This window comes from Pinus tabuliformis, chromosome 1_2, assembly GCF_031772625.1.
Source record: "Pinus tabuliformis cultivar Carrire ecotype Pingquan chromosome 1_2, CPIR1, whole genome shotgun sequence".
Taxonomy (NCBI): domain Eukaryota; kingdom Viridiplantae; phylum Streptophyta; class Pinopsida; order Pinales; family Pinaceae; genus Pinus; species Pinus tabuliformis.
The window spans coordinates 654,565,268-654,576,633 of record NC_142298.1 but is presented as its reverse complement, the minus strand read 5'-3'; the positions used below and the strand labels follow the sequence as shown (position 1 = coordinate 654,576,633).

Here is an 11,366-nt window from a genome sequence, read left to right as displayed (position 1 = left end):
TAATAGTGGAAGACAAGTTGCTCATATAATCTCTAAAATAAGTCCCTAGTCTGCCCATAAATCGGTCAAAAATTTCTAAGAGAAGGAGTGCTCCAAGCTACCCAAGTGCTAACAACTATATTTATGCTAAAATACTCAAGTGCTAAAATCCCCTACCTTAGAGGCATGAGGAAACCTTTATACAAATTGGTAGGTGACTCTTCACCTTCCCCATCACCATTTGATTTCCTCATGCTTGAATTTTCATATTCTTACTAACTCTTATATGATTTTTAGCGTCTAGCATTTTCATAAATATGACAAAATAATATTTGCAATATGTGAAAATAAATACAATGGACTTTGATGGTTTATCTTGTAAGGAATATGTTTTATTTTGTAAGAGATCCTTTTTTATTCCTTCTTTCATGTTATTGGGGCATAGAAAGGCTTCCATGGAGATAGCCATGCACATAGACTTTGATTTGTAATGGGGAGAATGCTTCTTCACAGGTCCTTCAATTGTGAACCCTAGGAATTTAAAGTCAAATTTGATGGGGTTTCCATCCTTTCACCTATATTGTCATCTAGGGTGTGTTTGAGGATGTAGGATTTACTATTTCCTAACCCCCATTCCTAGGAATATGTAATTTAATTCTATTTACATCTCTCGAATCATCATCATAACTTATTTTATTTATTATATGTCAACACATCAATGTCCACTATTTGAATTGCTCAAGAGATTTTTGTGCTTGGTATTATTTTAGTCTCCTGCATTCTACTCTCTGCCTTAGCTCTTTACATTTTTCATTGAAGCCTTCAATTGCCGAACCACTGAAGATACATGATATAATTAAATTTATGGTAGGAAGAAGTATAGAAATGGAGAAACCTTGGACTTTGGGTTGGAAATGTCATCGAGGCTAGGTGATATGGGAATCTTCCTTGGATAGGTTGACAATGCTATTTTGAATTTATGTGTTTATATAGAAATTCCAATTTTGGACTATTTTTTATTCTCCTTTGGTTCTAATCCATTGCAATAGTCGAAGTCAATTGATTTCATGGTTGATAGTAGAGACAACTAAATAGACACCTTGAACTATAGAACAATGAGAGCCATACTTCATGACCTCCTCTACAATAAATTGTTCCATTGTTCAATGTTAACCAAGAATCACAACAACATCAATCTCTATTTATTTTCTATGGAAGTTGGTTGATCATGGAATGAAAACATGAACCCTATCATAGAAAGTGAGAAGCAATTCCTATTGCATGTTGTGGTTTATTTTTACTTGGCTGGTGTTTATGGTTACTTCGCTGCAATAGAGAGAAATGGGTTGTTCTAATGTCTAGCATGGATTTAACTATGATGAAAAGAAGCATTTATTTTCCAAAATCCCCAATGAAAGAAAGAATGAAAGAAAGTTGATTTAGAAAGACATAAATCCTTAGAATAATGAATGTTGGAAAAAAAGAGTAGTTGAGAAATTAATCTGAGAAAAATTGAATCAATTTTGAAAAAGCATTGCTATCATTAAGAAGGTACATTGCTGACTTTTTGGGTTGTAGGCGAGTCGAACCCCATCAATCTAGTTGAGTACTCACATTGTTAAATATCACCTTGCTTAAGTCCATGCAGATTCCTAGATTTCCACAGGACAAGCCACCGAGTGTAATGGTGTCACCCGCTACAACAATGTTAGAGAAAGATAATGAGTGTTCGTGCAGTGTTAGTGTCAGAACACTCACCAACATAATGGCCATTTAAAAAATGATCCTTTTTCACTTTAAAATGACTTATCTATTTACTTTAATTTAATTTTCCTAAGACCATTTATTAAAAATATGATTAATGTTTTACCTATCATGCATTACTGAAATTAAGAAAATAAATTAATAAAAATGAAAACAATGTTTTCTTCTGTTACATCGTGGAACTCGGTTAATCCAATAAAATCAATGATGAGTAATACATATCAGGTCATGGAATAGAGGGGGATTAACTTCACCAAGCCACCACATACATGGTTTGGCCCACACCACTATTGCTTATGCGGCATCATCTCATTTGATACCAAGTTGTAAATATATTAGGCAAAACCATTTTGTCCCAATAGCTGATTTCAGGTCATCTAATTGTTTTGAGGTTTGGCTAAACCACCCATGGTAACTCCTAATACCGCCATTATTTCATCACAATTTTATTTTTCGTATATTCCTCCATGTTACATGCCAATGCTCCTTCACTCTTAGTTCAACTCAGTCCCATTCCAAACATCTTTCCCAGTGATATTTGTTCACATGATAAGGACAAAAAATTCATTGTGATTATTGTTGGTGACATCATGCCTTCCTATATCACTATGCATTCTTCTCTTCGGAAGTGAGAGGGTAAACAAACTATATATACAAAATTGTTTGACAATGTAACATAATGAAATGAAGCACAAAGTTTGATATTTTTTATTGATCTTGATTTGTCATCACACACTATTTTAGACTACAAATTTAAAATTCTAATCATGAATTTTAAAAAGTATTTATGTAGAATTTTTTTGGAAAATAAAACTTTACATGAATATGTGATAATTATGATATATGAATAAATTATGTTTAATCCGTAATTATAATAATAATATCAATAATAATAATAATATATAAATTATAATTAAAGTGTAATTAGATTTTTATAATTAATCTTGGATAAATAGTAGGTTATATGATATTTTTATTTTTTTAAATGAAAGGAAAAAGGGATGGACTTTATAAAGTTAGAAAAAATGAGATAAAAAGTTAAAATGAACGAGTAAAAGTTTAAAGTGAAATATGAGAATAATATAACCTAGGAATAATTGACCACGATTGCGAACACTCCCCCCATCGCTTACGTAAAGGACTTGAATAAAGCACTAGCAGTTGCACGCATAATAGTGTTTGTGTTAGAGCACTCATTGATAAAATGACCATTTACATTTTTTTTTTTCACATTAAAATAATTTGTGAGGCATTGAAAAACACGGAAATTAAATCACCCTCCATCAAAAAAATTTATGTCACATAAAAACTCAATCAACTAATGAAAAAATAGAAACAAAATTTAAAAAAACTATAAATATTTTTAATTTCCATTTGACATTTTCTAAAAACTTTCATTAAAAACGTGACAAACTAATACACAATAAAAAGACTTTGACTAAGAGGCAATTGCTATATGACTAAAAGGAGAGAGAGTATTAAAAATTTAAAAGATGTTACCCACGTGAAAGTTGAAACTACATAGTAAGAATGTTAAGTTTGTAACTATAATATTGGGTTTTATAAGTAATGATTAGATTTTATAATGTTAATGTGTTTTTAATAATGTAATTATATAGTAAGGATATTTACTCTGAAACTATAATGGTTGCATTCTTAATGCTTCCATTTTAAAATGTGGATGTTTTTTAAATATTTTAATTTTAAAATTAAATTAATTATTTTGAATATTTTTAAATAGTTTGTGCAAAATATTTTTATTTATGTAATATTGTATGTAGGTGTTTTATAAGGTATAAAGATAAAAATGATAACAAAAAAATTGTTGGACATCTAATCCTCTATGGGTTGGTGTAGAATGTGAACAACCATGAGATTCCAAGAGACCTTGGGATGTGGAACCCAACAGTCACATGAATGTACTATAAATGTATATCATTGTCAAATAATAGATGTACTCTCCTTCTTATCTTTAATATTCTGTTGTTGCCATGTGTGTGTTTAACATGGTATCAGAGCCCCAGGTCTGCATATCTGAGTTTCTCTGCATGTCTGAGTTTCTTATGATTTGCATTTCTACAATCCTTTCCATAACGTCTATGTTCCTACTAGCATCCTAGATTTGAAGGTCAAAGGGAATACAAAACAATTTGGTGCTGTATTGAATTCCACAACGGTGAATGAAGCAGTGAGTCTCTCCTTCTGTTATGCACTTTACAATTGCGTTGAAGCTCCTTCTGTTATATGTGCTAGTTCATATGCTAAATGTATATGCAGTGTTGTATTCATATCTGCGCATTGTGTTAAGTGTTCTGAAAGCCATGCATACTTGTTTCTGGTTAACTCCCCATGCCAATGTTGTCATAAATAACGTCGGGCTGACATATTAATGCCTCTCACCTCCATGCTGTCCATCCACACCAGGTTTAGAGCCTGTCCCTCTGTCTATCAGGTCTGCTACTTACATGCACCAAGCCATTTCATCTAATTATGTCTCTGCCATTCTGCACTGTTCTTCTAGCAAAAACGCCCCTCTGTCCATCATATTCGCATGTTGGGTGCTTGATTGTGTTTTTAGGGGTCATTTAAATTCTAGCAAACCTTCCGCCTACATTCAAGCACCAGTCAACAAGTTTGTCGGCACTTTTGGCTGTTGCCTGCACCATAGTCATTTTGTGCATACGTCTCATTTTTGCATTAGTTGTATTTTACATAGCTCCATGTTGTTGTTTTAGAAGACCTCAGTGCTCTTGTCTCTTTAACATTTGTTGTCTCTATTGTGCACATAAATGCTCCTTGTCAGAACTATAATAGTGCGTTACTTTTCAATTCTGGTCTCGAGTGATATTTAACGCCAAAATTGAGATTCATGCCAAGATTCATATTCATGTTTCTAGCGGACGAGGATGAGGTACAGGGCATACCATTTGCACCATTTGTGTCATAACTGCGAGATGTATTCAACATGAACTCAAAGGGCTCCATGTTAAGCTACCAAAGAGAGGTGAGATTCAAACTTGGTTTACGAGTGCCACCATAGCTTGATCAAAACTGCACAGTCAGCCTGAGATGTTCCAGTAATCATGTTCTTGATAAAATCATGATGGCCAGGGGCATCAATCACATTGCAGTGGTATTTAGCTGTCTCAAAATTCCACAGTGCAATATCAATTGTGATACCACGTTCATGTTCAGCCTTGAGCTTGTTAAGAACCCAAGCATACTTGAATGACCTCTTGTTCATCTTAGTAGCTTCTTTCTCAAAGCGTTCAATCACACACTTGTCAATTCCTCCAAGCTTGTAGATCAAATTCCCAGTGGTTGTTGACTTGCCGGGGTCGACATGGCCAATAACCACAATGTTGATATGGGTTTTCTCCTTTCCCATGATGAACTAAATTCTCTTACAAAAATGGTTGCTTGAGTTTGGAGAATCAGAAGCACCGCAGAACAGCTTTGCAGTGGCGTGGAGAACAGAGAGACTCGCATAAGATGAAGAGGAAAAAAGATTGATATCAAAGCCATTGTTGTTTCTCATTTCAAATTCGCATTCAAGGAGCTCATCCACGCTGTGGTAGCTGGTCAAACTAAATTACAATTCGATTCAGGGCATCGATTTGTGCCACCTGTTAGCCTTGTTGGCGTTTGGCCCAAAAATGGATCCGAATATGCTCTTTAAAGTCTCCATAAGCCAGCAAAATCATGCCAATAGATCCAAATATGCTCTTAAAAGTCTTCAAAAGTTCTTAAGATCATCCAAATATCAAAACAAGCTTAGGAGGAGAGCCCTTAAAAGGAAGGAAAAACACTATCGGGAGGCTAAAAACACTCAAAAACCATGAAAAACCATGTATCATAGAATTAAATAGTCCAACGGATAGTAGCCATTAGATCTGGCCGATCAATGGCCCAGATCTAAGTGGTAAATCAAAATCGGTGGTCTTAAGGATCAGCGGAGGACACCCCTGATCAACGATCTCCGATGATCGGATCGGTGGGTTTCTATCAACGGAGGCAATCGATAGGTATCGACAATTACAAAGCGAAACTTGTGATAGCGATCGGCAATTAAACATGGATCATTGATCAAGCACACAGATCAACGACCCACGTTACATTGGGGTTTGGCTATTGGAGTTTCATAGGGGCCCAATGAACCGGACCTAACGACACTATGTATGATATTTCATAAATTTTGAAGTTCGCAGAAAGGCCGTTTTTAGTGAATTTTCGTGTATTTTCGTTATATAATGAAATACAAAGGGAGCCTTGGGCAGCGTCGATGCGATAAGACCCGGACCCGAAAGGGTTCGGGAATGAAATATATAATATTTGAAGTCCAGAGGGAGCCATTTTTTAATGTATTTCCCCTGTTTTTAAGTATTTCATAATACAAAGGGAACAAGGGGACCAGGCCACTTGCGATAGATGACTACGACCCTGAGGGCGGACCTGATAGATGAATAAGCCATGTTTAAGGACTTTTTAAGTCTGAAAGAAACATAAATGGGCAGGATTTACAATATTATAGTGTTTTCTGTATAAAACAGAAAACAATCATTATTAAGCATTTTAAAGGGATCACAGATGTTGGGAGACAGATTGCTGGGAAACAGAGGCCGAAAAGTGATCATGGAGCATCACAGCATGCGCAGCTCATCCAAACAAACAAAAACATCATGGAGCAGTACAATGCAACACAACCAAATCAACCCAAACAATGATGTAGCATCTCTGGCATGAGAGAGCTCCCTGCTAGCGCTACAAAATACCAGAATGAGATTATTCTGCTATCATAAGAAGAAACCTCCGAGCCTTGCTTTCCTAGTCAGGGCATCAAACAGTTAACAATATAGAGAGGACATATTAAGACACTTCGAGCCTTTGAGAGCTCAGGAGCATTATAAAAGGCCTATAAATGGCTGAAAGAAAGATGTAACAAGGGTTCAACTTCTGGAGACTGTAGAAACTTTGTTACTCAAGCGTCTCATCTTCATTCATTAGCAAATATAAGCTTCTTTTGTTGTTATATGTTCAATATTCCATTTTATCTTCTGTTCTAAGCTTGCACTTGAACAAGTTGTTCATGTTTCTTCTGTATCTAATGCCATATAACTGTCATCTTATCTTTGCGTTGATAAATTAGATTTGCAAGCTTCTTTTACTACCTGTAGCTAGCCATTCATATGTGTTTATATATGCATCTTCCGGTACAGTCAGTATTCTCATTTGCTGCCTGTAGCTAGCCATTCATATGTGTTTATATATGCATATGCTGGTATAGTCAGTATTCTCCATCTATTCATTGAATCTACAAACTATTGAGCATTAGTGGTCTAAAGCCTTGTAAGCTGAGGGCATTCATGCATGTCTTGAGTAAAAACAAAGTTGAAATGGTTATCTGGCTTGATCCAAACCATCATTCATTCCAATAGTTCAGAGAACAATATTGAAGATTATATGTTACCAGGCATCTCCGAGCTGCAACCTAGGAGAGTTTCCTGGAGTGATAACATAATTGGCGCCGTTGCCGGGGAGAGGAAACTAAAGCTCAGCTTCCCTGGGAGACGACACAGATCTAGCTTTGATGATAGACAAAGTCTAGGCACTTTTTGGTTGTAATCATCTATCTGGCGACTCTACTAAAGGACGAACCTTTTGGCGACTCCACTTCATAGTTCTGGCTTAGTTTGTGAGGCATACTCGGAGAAATCCTCAGAAGTCACAAGCTGATCTAGTACTTGATCCTCAAAAAACCATCAAAGAAAGAAAGGTATTGCAGAAAGGAGCATCAGGTTCAAGTAAACCTAAACAATCTCCTATATCTCTTCAAGAAAATCTGGTAATAGATCAAATACATGTTGAGAGTATAGCATCTAATACTAGTAGTGAAGAAAAACTCTCAGAGATTCATAAAGCTCCTTATTATTTAGGTTATCATTTTTTTGTAAGCCCAAAGGAAACCTCGCCTCCTATCCATCATACTCCTTTAGTCTTGTCAGTCACTCCTTAGCCCTCTATTATTCAGACTGCCAGTGCTCTTATAGCCACCATAGCTATGGCAGGTCCACAAGCACCTACCAAAATGGAAAGAATCATAACTGCTAGGTATGGACCTCTAGTACTGCCCACTCCTTTGAATGCCATGCCTACTGGAGAATATCAGAAGTATATGCCTAAGTTCACTGGGACTGAAGGTGTTACAGCTAAAGAACATCTTGAATCATTCTATAGCTATGTTGATAACCTAGACATTAGTGAAGATGATGTCTCGATAAGAGGCTTTGTCCAAAGCCTAGATGGAGAGGGTAGAAAATGGTTCAGAGAACTGACCCCAAGATCTATAGCAGATATTGAGGCTTTAGATGATGCATTCCTAAAGCATTGGGGGGATAAGAAGGACCTCCTCTACTACCACACTGATTTTGTTAATTTAAAGAGGGAAAATGGTGAGTTGTTGTCTGATGTTAATAAAAGGTTTAACCGCATGTACAACAAGATACCAGCTAAAGTAAAACCCACCACTACCTCTGCTAGACTCATCTATGCCAGTGCCTTTGATTCTGACTTCTGTTTACTGTTGAGGGAGAGGTGATGTGCTACTTTGGCTGATATGCAGGATGCAGCCTTGGAAGTAGAATCAAACATCATGGTTGCAGAGAAGCTCAAGGGAAACGCTGATAGAAGGAGATAGAGGGGTGAGTCTTCATCATCTTCAGACCCCAAGATCGATAAAATGGCCAAGATGATAGAGTCATTAGCCTCTGAAATTTCCAAACTAAAGGTTGAGCAACACCCCGGGAAAGGAAGGGTTCCTAATACCTTTGCTCCTCCAAATCCAAATCCATATAGAAGGGGAAATGACCAGTTGCAGATTTTGCAAAGAAACAAAGATGCCAATGAAGACTAAAGGGTGAAGACCCATTTCCAGAATGCAGTCATGGAAGAAGAGTAGTTTGAAGAATATGATGAGATCCATTGTATGGAAGACAAAGGTAATGCCCCTTTTTTGACCAAAGCTGCCTATGAAAAGTCATTATTCAATGACTAGATCAGCCAAGAGTGGGATGGTGAAGTTGTTCTAAAAACTGAAGATCAGCACAGATATAATCTGAGGTCAAAGATGAAAAATGCCAAGGAAACTCCTATTCAAAGATCTACTATCCCTGCAGTATGGTAAGCTAATAAGCAAATGCAACTGACAGTTGATCCCATCATCCTCAAAGCTCCAGCTCATGAGGTAAGAGGCCTTAAGAAGTCTCTTTCTCCTTTCAGTTTTCAATTAGAAATTCAGAAGCTAAGAATACCTATGCCTCTGATTGAACTAGTGAAGAATGAGTCCTTCAAAAGATCCATCCTCGAGGCCCTTGATCCTAAAGCCATCCAAGCCTCCACTGATTATGTAAATCTGCAAGATGACCAACTAGCTATTATTCTCAGCCCAATGATTGAAAATTGTGAAGACAACTCCCCATCATTCTATGTCTCTCTATCTATTCATGATAAAATCCTTCACAACTACCTTCTGGACACTGGAGCCAGCCCTAATCTAATGCCCAAGGTTGTCATGGATAAATTGGGTCTTGACATTACCAAACCTTATCATGACCTGTTTTATTTTGACTCTAGAAAAGTGGAATGCCTGGGACTAATCAAGGACCTAGCCATCACTCTTTCTCAGCTGCCCATGAAGAGCATGATGATGGATATTGTGGTAGCAAATTTACCCCCCAAGTTTGGCATGTTGCTTTCCAGAAGTTGGATCAAGAGATTAGGTGGAACATTGCAAAATGATCTATCCTATGCTACTGTCCCAGTTTTTGGAGGTGAAAGAAGGAGATTATACAGAGAAGCTCAGTTGGCTTATATAATCAGTGATGAAAGGAATCCCACTAATCATCCCATATATGTTGTTGACACTGATTTTGGAGGTTGTTTTCTTCAGATTGAAGAATCTCAGTTGGCATCCACTCAGCTTAAAAAACCAGTTTGCCAGATCACACAGGAATGCATTGATTTACCTTTCATATTAACTTTTCAGGTCACAAATAACACAGCAGAGTACGAAGCAGACCTTATCATTCAGTAGGTGAACAAAAGCTTCCATGCAAAACATCCAAGGCTGAAAGCATACAAAGATGAGGTGAAATATAGACCATCTCTGCCTGGCAAAGTCAAATGCTGCAAAGTTTTTGTAGAGGATGATCAAATTAATAGGCTTTTGCAAGTCTTTGATGAATTTGATGCCTTATGGACAGGCCCGCTTGTCATTTCTCAAGTTCAGATGAGCAACATTTTCATTATGCACAATCTGGAAGGAGGAGATGTTTTTGGTAGCCCAGTTGATGGGTGGTTTTTGAAATTTTATTTCATTTAAGGCTTTAAAGCCTGGTACTATAAATATGTTTTTTCCAGTTTTATTTCATTGGAAAATAGACTCCATGCCTAATGGAACACTAGGAGGAAGATTTGATCTTATTTTTACAGGAAAGGCATTGTTCTATAGTTCTTGAAACTTCACAGGGAGGCTTTCATCCCCAGAAGGAGCCAGTGTTAGCCTTGTTGGCATTTGGCCCAAAAATGGATTCGAATATGCTCTTTAAAGTTTCCATAAGCCAGCAAAATCATGCCAATGGATCCAAATATGCTCTTGAAAGTCTTCAAAAGTTCTTAAGATCATCCAAATATCGAAACAAGCATAGGAGGAGAGCCCTTAAAAGGAAGGAAAAACAATATCGGGATACTGAAAACACTCAAAAACCATGAAAAACCATGTATCGCAGGCTTAAACAGTCTAATGCACAACAACAATTAGATCTGGCCAATCAATGGCCTAGATCTAAGCGCAAATCGCAATTGGTGGATTTGAATGACGGTCTTAAGGATTGGTGGAGGACACCCCCGATCAGCGATCTCCGATGATTGGATCGGTAGGTTGCTATCGGCGGAGGCAATTGGTGGGTATCAGTGATTACAGAGAAAAACTTGTGATAACGATCGGCGATTAAACGTGGACCATCAATCAAGCGTGCAGATCGATGACCCACGTTACATCGGGGTTTCGCTATCGGAGTTTCACAGAGGCCTGATGAACCGGACCCGACGACATTATATATGATATTTCATAAATTTTGAAGTCCGCAGAAAGGCCGATTTTAGTGCATTTTCGTGTATTTTAGTCATATAATGAAATACAAAGGGAGCCTTGGGCAGTGCCGATGCAATAAGTCTCAGACCCAAAAGGGTTTGGGAATGAAATATATAATATTTGAAGTCCGGAGGGAGCCATTTTTTAATGTATTTACCATGTTTTTAAGTATTTCATAATACAAAGGGAACAAAGGGAGCAGGCCACTTGTCATAGGCGACAACGACCCTAAGGGCGGACCCGATAGATGAATAAGCCATGTTTAAGGACTTTTTAAGTCCGAAAGAAATAGAAATGGGTGGGATTTACAATATTACAATGTTTTCTGTATAAAACAGAAAACAATCATTGTTAACCATTTTAAAGGGATCACAGAGGTCGGGAGACAAATTATCGGGAAACAGAGGTTGGAAAGTGATCATGGAGCATCATAGCATGCGCAGCTCATCCAAACAAACAGAAACATCATGGAGCA

General features: G+C 37.1%; 1 pseudogene; it reads right to left on the bottom strand.

Moving 5' to 3' along the window:
* Positions 1–4,765: 4,765 nt before the first annotated feature.
* On the bottom strand, positions 4,766–5,182 carry LOC149207377 (elongation factor 1-alpha pseudogene; annotated as a pseudogene).
* Between the last annotated feature and the right edge of the window lie 6,184 nt (positions 5,183–11,366).